General features: G+C 45.7%; 1 non-coding gene across 1 annotated transcript; it reads right to left on the bottom strand.

Annotated features, from left to right (window-relative positions):
* Positions 1-3301: 3301 nt before the first annotated feature.
* Positions 3302-3356, bottom strand: LOC120050165. The gene has a single exon (XR_005477169.1). It is a non-coding gene; the product is annotated as a U7 small nuclear RNA (small nuclear RNA).
* Positions 3357-10481: the final 7125 nt, after the last annotated feature.

The following is a 10481-nucleotide window of genomic DNA, read 5'->3' as shown; positions in this document are numbered from 1 at the left end:
TGATATGTGCTGAGAGAAGAACAGTGTACCATCTAGCCATACTCCCAAGTACTTGTATGAGGTGGCTACCTTAAGCTCTAAACCCTCAGAGGCAGTAATCACACCTGTGGGGAAGGGCATTCTTCTTACTTCTTAATGGTAGAGAAAGCTTGTTGGACACTAAGAAAGCTTTGTTGTAGAGCATTTAACACAAAATCCGGGGAGGGGCCAGCTGAGTATAAGACTGTATCATCTGCATATAAATGGATGAGAGCTGGAGCTTCCTACTGCCAGAGCTATGTTGTTGATGTAAATTGAGAAGAGCGTGGGGCCTAGGATTGAGCCTTGGGGAACTCCCTTGGTGGCATGCAGTGGCTGAGACAGCAGATTTTCTGACTTTATACACTGCACTCTTTGAGAGACGTAGTTAGCAAACCAGGCCAAGGACCCCTCAGAGACCAATACTCCTTAGCCGGCCCGTAAGAATGGAATGGTCTACCGTATCAAAAGCTTTGACCAAGTCAATAAAAATAGCAGCACAACATTGCTTAGAATCAAGGGCAATGATGACATCATTGAGGACCTTTAAGGTTGCAGTGACACATCCATAACCTGAGCGGAAACCAGATTGCATACCAGAGAGAATGCTAAAGACATCAAGAAAGCCAGTCAGTTGATTATTGACAAGTTTTTCCAACACTTTTGATAAACAGGGCAAAATAGAAATAGGCCTATAACAGTTAGGATCAGCTTGATCTCCCCCTTTAAATAATGGACGAACCGTGCCTGCCTTCCAAGCAATGGGAACCTCCCCAGAAAGGAGAGACGGGTTAAAAAGGTTGGAGATAGGCTTGGCGATGATAGGGGCAGCAACCTTAAAGAAGAAAGGGTCTAAACCATCTGACCCAGATGGTTTTTGAGGTCAAGTTTTAGCAGCTCCTTTAGCACCTCAGACTCTGACTGCCTTCAGGGAGAAACTTTGTAGCGGGGCAGGGAAAAAGATGGAGAAGCATCGGGGATAGTCGCATTAGAAGAGGTGGGAGATGAGGAAATGTTGGACAGGCAAGGAGGCATAGCTGAGTCAAATAGGAATCCTGACTTAATGAAGTGGTGATTAAAGAGCTCAGCCATGTTCTTCTTGTCAGTAACAACCACATCAACATTAAGGGACAAGGGCAGCTGTGAGGAGGAGGGTTTATTCTCCAGGTCTTTAACCGTTTTCAAGAACTTCTTGGGGTTTGACCCACAGAGAGAGAACTGCTCCTCAAAGTAACTAACTTTGGCCTTCCGGATAGCCTGAGTGCACTTATTTCTCATTTGCCTGAACGAGAGCCAGTCAGCCTGAGTATGCGTGTGCCGAGCCTTTCGCCAAATGCAATTCTTGAGGTGGAGTAACTCTGCAAGATCACGGTCCAACCAGGGGCTGAACCTGTTTTTAATTCTCATTTTCTTTATGGGGCCGTGTTTGTTAACAATACCACTGAAAATATCAAAAAAGAAAGTCCAAGCGTCTTCGACAGAGGGGATCAAGCTGATTCTATACCATTTTACAGAGGCCAGTTCATGAAGGAAGGCTTGCTCATTAAAGGTTTTTAACAAGCGTCTATGAAAAATCAGGACAGATCGTTTCACTGAGCAGCCATTACGAACACAAACTGTAAAACAGTGATCACTAAGGTCATTACAGAAAACACCAGACTGATACCTATCAGGATTATTTGTGAGGATAACATCAAGAAGAGTAGCCTTTTCTGGGTGTTTGGAGTCATACGTTCTGGGATTGGTAATAATCTGAGAAAGATTTAGGGAGTCCCATTGCTTTAGGACTTGGCCAGGTGGTTTAAGCATGTCCCAGTTTAGGTCACGTAGCAGGACAAATTTAGACTTGGTGTAAGGGGCCAGGAGAGAGTTTAGGGCAGGTAGGGTACAGGCCGGTGCTGATGGAGGACGATAACACCCAGCAACACAACTAACAAATCAAATTGTTTGGGGACAGACTTGGTGGAAACAACCGAGCACTGAAGGTGATCCTTGGTAAAGATTGCCACTCCCCCACCTTTGGAAGGTCTGTCTTGCCGAAAAAGGTTATAACCAGAAAGGTTATATTCAAAACACATCATGTGATTTCAACAGATTTTTGTAAAATTAACAAATGATTGTCTTTTGTTTTTATATAACAACATTCCAACCTCATTTAGCATGATCTATTAAATTATGGCATAATTCTACTATTTGTATTCATTTGCATCACTGTAAATTACATACTTTTATTTTGAAGGCTAAGTCTGCTATTGTGGCTAATCCTTATTGTGGCTTGCTTCACATAGATGGGTCCAACCACCATTTATCAAATAAGAACTGTCTTATAAATTAGGGTTATTTTAGATGATGACACCTAGCTATATAGTTAGCTAGCTAACTATAGCTACTGAAACAGATTATGTCGTTTTGCTATGTTTTTGGGGAAGAACATTGTTTGCATCCATGAGCTAGCTAGCTTTTTTTTATGACCAGCATTGTAGGTGCGCGAGACAACTTTACCAGCATCATAGCATACGTATCGATGAATCGTTGTGACATATGGAATACGAGTGATAGTGTAATCAATGTGTAATAACTACGTAAAAAATGTATGAACGCGTTAAATTACTATGTGAGGTGCAGTCATATTCAGGTCCTGATTGGTCAACAAGGTTATTTGACACGCAAAGACCCAAACGGCGTTCCATAGAAATCCTGGTTGAGAATGAAACAAATGAACAAGGAAACAGCACAGCAAGTAAGTGAAAGAAATAGGTTTTGATTATGTTTTACTGGTAATGGGGACATACATAAATGCCAACAAAATAACTTTTTGGTCAGTGTGGTGTGTGTGTGTGTGTAACCTTTATTTAACTAGGAAAGTCAGTTAAGAACAAATTCTTATTTGCATAGATGGCCTACCCCGGACGACGCTGGGATTCCCAATCACGGCCGGATGTGATACAGCCTGGATTCGAACCGGGGACCGTAGTGCCTCCTCTTGCACTGAGATGCAGTGCCTTAGACCGCTGCGTCCGTGTGTGTGTGTGTTAACTATTTAACTGTACTAGAACGCTTAAAAGGCCGCAAAAATTGTAAATATTGGTTATCGGTATCGTTTTTTGGAGGGGCAAGGAAAATATCGGATATCGGTATCGGTCAAAAATGTCATATCGGTGCATCACTAGTATTTACTATAGTGTTCTAGGGACATTACTGTAGTATTAACTATAGTTTTCTGGGGACATTACTGCAGTATTTACTATAGTGTCTTTGTTTTATTATCTTTGACATAGAAGTGGGGGGCTTCCTCTTTGAGGAAACCTACTGGAAAAATACTAAAAGAGCAAACTTTCCATAACCTGTAGGTAGGTAGGTAGGTAGGTAGGACTGGGGTCTGAACGGATAGCTCAGAGCTTCTGCTCTTTTCTATAACCTGTAAGGAACACAATATATAGTCTATACTTGGCATGTAGGTTTCTCACTTAAGGATGGCACAAAATGGGATGTGGGGGAGGGGAATGGGCAGGGTATATCCAAATTAAATACTGTAGTATTTACTATAGTGAAAACAATCTAGTGTTTTTGCGGACATTTCTGTAGTATTTACTAGTGTTTCTTGTGTGGATAACAATGTAGTATTATCAGTATATTAATAATGTAGTATCTACAGTATACTACAAAAACAAGGGATATTACAGTGTGTAGTATAGTATTCTACAGTATACTACAGTTTCAATACAGAGTTCTATTGTAAACTAAAGTATTTTTTTAAGTGGGAGAGTAAGGGAAAGAAATCTACATGATTCCAACCTGCTAATAAACATTCCTATTATACAGAGTGGCTATGAGCTGCACCCAGAGTGCGATGAGGGAATGTGTGTGTGTGTGTGTGTGTGTGTGTGTGTGGTGTCACTCTGTCTGCTGTGTGCAGACACCGGCTCACAGGGGAGGCATCACGCCTTTATTTATTCATTAACCTGCTGGGAACTAGCAATGAGAGACAAGGTCCACCCCCCCCCCCCATACACACACACACACACACACACACACACACACACACACACACACAGGTACGCACACACACAAGCACACTCCCACACACACGCACACATCCAAAAGCCTACCTCTATCCATTTCTATAGAAAATAAATTACCACAAAAAGGCTTTAATGTACAGTGCTGCCAGGACATTTACTCTAATGACTTGGCGTGCCAACAGCTTATACTTATCCTATACATTGGGCTCATACACATATACGAATGCACGCACACACCCTTCCCTGTTTGAGAATTGTTGGCTTCCAGTGGGCCCTGAACTAGCGGCCAGAAAACACACAGACCCTATTAAACGATCTGCAACACAGACCCTGTTGAACGATCTGCAACACAGACCCTGTTGAACGATCTGCAACACAGACCCTATTAAATGATCTGCAACACAGACCATATAAAACAATCTGCAACACAGACCCTGTTGAACGATCTGCAACAGACCATATTAAACGATCTGCAACACAGACCCTATTAAACGATCTGCAACACAGACCCTGTTGAACGATCTGCAACACAGACCCTGTTGAACGATCTGCAACACAGACCCTATTAAATGATCTGCAACACAGACCCTATTAAACGATCTGCAACACAGACCCTATTAAACGATCTACAACACAGACCCTAATAAACGAGCTGCAACACAGACCCTATTAAACCATCTGCAACACAGACCCCGTTGAACGATTTGCAACACAGGCCCCGTTAAACGATCTGCAACACAGACCCCGTTGAACGATCTGCAACACAGAACCTATTCAACAATCTGCAACACAGACCCCGTTGAATGATCTGCAAAACAGACCCTGTTCAATGCTGAGGATCAGCTGAGTCAGCGAGAGAGAGACTGGAGGTTTAGATAAAACCCTCCGCCTCTCCGTAACCATGACACTAACTAAAGCAAAAACAGAGAGAAGATAGAAAACACACAAAACAAACACACACACACATCCAAGGCAGGGGGGAAAACAGGCACGTGCATCTGCCGTAGCTATTTAGCATCTGGCTTCTATTAAAACCAAGATACAAAATAAGTAGTATGTGCGGTGAATGTGGCATTGTGTGTGTGTGTCATCTGGTCAGTGCTTTGATAGCTGGCGGATGTGGAGGTCCAGACAGGGCAGCAGGGGAGAGACAGAGGGGCGAACGGAGGAGAGGGGGAGAAAAAGGAAGAGAGAGAAAATGAAAGTCAGTAGAGGGGAGGGAAAGATTGAATGAGAGAGGGAGAGAAGAGGGGGAGGTAGGAGAGAGGGGAAGTGGAGAGGAGGAGAGATAGAGGGGGAGGAGGAGGAGAGAGGCCAGCCGCTGTCAGATACACAAACACAAACCACATGCAGCTGTTCAGCCTCTGCCTCCGCAGCACGTGAACACACTCTCATACACACACACATATATACACACACACACCCCACACACACCCAACGAGAAAAAAGGCCCTAGAAACGAAAAACACACAGCAACGGCTCACAAGCAAACACACACATCCTGAGAGCGGTGGTTGAGTGTGTGTGTGTGTGTGTGTGTGTGTGTGTGTGAGTTCGTTCATGTAGGCACGTGTATCTCGTGTATTACTGACAGTCATTCGTGACTGTTTGTTAATGTGTGTGTGTGTGTACACACCCACATTGTTGGCCCGCAGTGAGAGCGAGTCACTCTACAGAGTTCAGACAGAAAGCTAGATGGCAGTAGTAAAAATAGCCCTGTGTCAAATGAGATGGTCATACTACTGACTGGACACACAAACAAACAAACACACACACACCTGGATGGCCAATTCATCGAACTTCTGTCTTTTCAACCTAATAATGGGATGGGGAGCGAGAAGCTGTGTGTGTGTGTGTGTGTGTGTGTGTGTGTGTGAGGGGCGTCAGCATGCCTAATCTCACACCGGGTGTCATCTACAGGACACTCCTGTGCTCCTCTCACAAGATCAGAGAGAAAGGAAGGGAACGAGGGAGGGAGCAACAGAGGAAGAGGAGGGAGTGACAGAGGAAGAGGAGAGAGGGGGTAGAAGTGCATTTGAAGTTTTTCCTCTGTCGGCTCCAAACTTTGACTTCAAACGCTGTGTAGAATTAGAAACATTAACTCACCACGCTTTCTCTCTCTAGACACACACACAAACACACACACACACACACACACACACCTCCCAATCTGTCTGCTTGAGGTCATGGTCAACATGCCCTTGAGACAGACAGTGAGAGAGTCCCTGTTTTTCTGCTCTCTCTAGTGAATCACTTTCGTCTCCTCTCAAAGCTGATCCAAGATCAGACTTCCTTTATACCTTCTAATGGTTATGGACTGGATCAAGATAGGACGACCTGATCCTAGATCTCCACATAGGACCACTGATAGCTTTAAACTGATAGAACCAAGCCGTTATGGAGATGTGTAGGGTCTATATAAGCTGGGTGTGTGTGTGTCAGTAAACTGAGAGGGCAGTCTAAATGTGTAGTGGGGTTTGGGGGTTAAGAGTGGGTGAGGAGGATGAGGAGGGGAGTCTGGCAGTCACGTCAGTTCATAGGGTCTAACACACACACGCACACACTGGAATGTAAACTGGGCAGGTCTGACTACTACTGTCTGCCTGAGAGAGAAGAGATAAATATCTGGGTGACTGAAGGTGAGTATTACTAAGAGTTAAACATCCATGTGGATTATCGCTGACTGGAAGTAGTCATGGTTACATTTCTCCAGCCCCATCCTTCAGCTGGGGTGGGGTAACTGGCCGTGTTGTTTGAATCCCAGATTGCCCCTTTAAAGTGAAAACATACTCACGTCGCCTCTGTGTTAACGTTATGCATTACAGACGCTAGTATGAGGTCATATAAGTGTGTGTCTAATTACTTGTGCGTGAGTGTGTGCGAGAGTGGGAGTGTTGGCTAGTGTGTGTGAATATTTTTTGCATGATCTGTGTGAAGTGTGTGAGGGGTATACGCGAAGTGTGTGTGTGTGTTCGCGCGTGTCATTAGGGTCGTGGATGTGGAAGGCATAGTCGCAATGACAACACCATGGAGAGAGAGAGAGAGAGAGAGAGAGAGAGAGAGAGAGAGGGAAGGGAGACCACACATGCAATCTCCAGGAACCCACCCAGGGGCTGGGGTGACGCCCTAGCCCACAACAGGGGCCTCCCTCTGGGGCTGGCCTCCTCCTCGCCGTGGGTGGTAGCCTGGGTGGCTGGCGGGAGAGGTGTGGATGGAGCTCAGAGCACTAACGCTGCTAATGTTAGCCTTTATTAGCCTCAGAGTAGTTAGCTGCTGGGGTTTGATGTGGGGCCCACACACGGCGACAGAATAAGGCAGGCAGTGCCACACGCAGGTTAATATGGGAGTGAGTGTGTGTGTGTGTGTGTGTGTGTGTGTGTGTGTGTGTGTGTGTGTGTGTGTGTGTAGTTTGAGGGAAGTCATACAGGACAAATATCAAAGTGCTGGTAACAGTTAGAGAAGAAAATCAAAGACTGACTTTCAAGAAAAAGTGTGTGTGGGAAAGGATCTGTGAGAGAGAGAGAGATGCTATTTGGCCCTAAACAGAGACTACACAGTGGCAGAATACCTGACCACTGTGACTGACCCAAACCTAAGGAAAGATTTGACTATGTACAGACTCAGTGAGCATAGCCTTGCTATTGAGAAAGGCCGCCGTAGGCAGACCTGGCTCTCAAGAGAAGACAGGCTATGTGCTCACTGCCCACAAAATGAGGTGGAAACTGACCTGCACTTCATAACCTCCTGCCAAATGTATGACCATATTAGAGACACATATTTCCCTCAGATTACAGATCCACAAAGAATTCGAAAACAAACCCAATTTTGATAAACTCTCATATCTATTGGGTGAAATACCACAGTGTGCATCACAGCAGATCTGTGACTCGTTGCCACAAGTAAAGGTCAACCAGTGAAGAACAAACACTATTGTAAATACAACCTAAATGTATGTTTATTTATTTTCTCTTTTGTAATTTAACTATTTGCACATCATTACAACACTGTATTTGACATAATATGACATTTGAAATGTCTTTATTATTTGAAACTTTTGTGAGTGTAATGTTGACTGTTTATTTCACTTTTGTTTATTATCTATTTCACTTGCTTTGGCAATGTAAGCATGTTTCCCAAGCCAATAAAGCCCCTTAAATTTGGAGAAAGAGAGAGAGAAAGAGAGAGGGAGAAAGAGAGGGAGAAAGAGAGAAAAATAGAGAGAAAGAGAGAGAGAAAGAGAAAACGAGAGAGAGAGTAATAGAACATGTGCATGAAAAAAGAGAATGGGAGAATGATGGAGGGACATTAAGTGAAGGGAACGAGAAAGTGAGAAGGGAGAGAAGGGAAGGAGAGCTTTTTCCTCCCATCCTGCCAGCCCGGGGTTCCTCTACTCCTCTCCTTCCGTCTTCCAGAGATCCAGTCCTGGATAGGACCCAGCTTTGTCCCCCCCCCCCCCAGAGAGGGAGTCTGGTACAGGCAGGGCCCTGGCTGCTCTGGCCCAGGGCCAGGACACACGCAGGGGCCGCAGTGCCCAGGAAAACCCCAGGCCGAAAGAGGATCACCAGGCCCATTGGCAAAAGGCTCCAATAGGGGCCGGGAGACTATTGTTCATCTCAGGCCTACACTCTCGCCTACAAGGAACGCAAAGCATGCGAGCGTGTACAGGTGCTTGTGGAAATGTACTCTCTATACATTCAATGTGATCTATTCCTGTATATAATCCATGAAGCCTGTAACCTCAAGAGGAAGTCTCAACTGTAGAACAGGATTTACAGCACAAAGCCACAGAGCTTCAATTCCTCGCCTGTGACAAATTGCCAAACCACAACGAACATCCAAGGCAGCAGAAGAAGCTGGTATCTGCGATAGCAACAAAGGAATCATGACAGAATCTTCAATCGAAAGCTGTTTTCGGAGCTGATCACAGCTTTAGCATCACTGAATATCAATGATCAAAGCGTCTATAAAGCCTTCATTTTGTCTCTCTCCTCCTCCTCTCACTCCCCTTCTTCCCTCTCTCTTTATCTCTCCCCCCCTCGCTCTCTTTTTTCTCTCCGCCCGTCTGTCTATCGCTGCCTTGGGGCACGGGGCAATTTGTTTCCCAGTTGCCTAGACAATGCAATCAGCTACAGTTCAAACCACACCGTTTCCGAGGGGACAATCGCCAAGGCGATGTTGCCTTGGGATTACATCATTGCTAGGAGAAAGAGACTGACTGTGTGTATGGACGTACAGTATGTGTGTGTGTGTGTGTGTGTGCATTAATATATCCAATGTCTGTGAAAATATGATGAATGTATAATCACTAAATATCAAGTTACCCCCAGTCTCCGCCCTTTCTCCCCCTCATCCCCTCTTCTCTCCATCTTCCTGATCTGTCGTTCTCTCTCCCTTTCTCTCTGTCGGGGTGTAAGGTTACAGCTGGCTCCAGACAGAGGGTCTACTACTACCCCCCCCCCTCACAACCTGACAGGAGGGACGAGAGGAGGGAGATGAAGGAGAGAGGGAGAGGATGGAGAAGAAGAAGAGAGGGAAGGAGGAGGAGCGGGAGCAGGAAGAGAATAAAGGGAGAGGGCTAATTGAGAGCGAGAGTGAGAGAGAGCGAGAACAGTGTGAGGGAGGAGAGCAAGGAGAGGGAGGAGAATAAAAGGACAGGAGGGAAAGAGATGTGTGTGAGTGATTGGACACCTGCATGGTGTGCATGGAGAGAGACAGACAACCTATACAGTATCTATAGGAAGACAGAAGATATGAATGAACCCTATATACTGAGCCCGTCACACACACACACACACACACACACACACACACACACACACACACACACACACACACACACACACACAGAGTGTGTCAGTCAGTATAAAGAGAAACCTAAGATGGAGGGAACAGATACACCCCTCCTCCTAACCCAAAGAGGGGCCTCGAGGGGCCCCAACAGGGTTACACCTCCCCCTCGTGCCTGACCCCACCAGATATCCCTTCTCCCTCCAAATGAGCTCCCTAACGATGAGGTCATCGGCCATGAGGTCACTCTCAGTGGCAGGGAGGAAGGGAGGGAAACAGAGAGAGAGAGAGAGGTGGAAAGAGAGGAAGCCTGCTGAATTGAAAGGGAGAAAGAGAGCGAGAGACGAGAAGGTAAAGAGAGAACAAGCTGTTGAACCCTAGCCTACTGTACTCCCTCCAGTATACTCCCTCCTCCTTAAGCCACCTGCTCTCTACACTAGGACAGGAAGATGGATGTGTGTCTCACAGAGGAAACCGTTAAGCCTTCTCCGTGTGCGCACACACACACACACACACACACACACACAATGCTGGCAGTCAAGCTAACACGCCCACCAATCGACAACGCAGGGAGAGAGTGGTAGACATGGTTGACAGACAGACATACGGAAGGACGGACGGACGAACGGACAGTCTTTGCTGGCTGCTTGAAGA

Source organism: Salvelinus namaycush, chromosome 6 (genome assembly GCF_016432855.1).
Source record: "Salvelinus namaycush isolate Seneca chromosome 6, SaNama_1.0, whole genome shotgun sequence".
NCBI lineage: Eukaryota > Metazoa > Chordata > Actinopteri > Salmoniformes > Salmonidae > Salvelinus > Salvelinus namaycush.
Note: the sequence above shows the minus strand (reverse complement) of the source record. Positions and strands in the feature narration are given on the sequence as shown.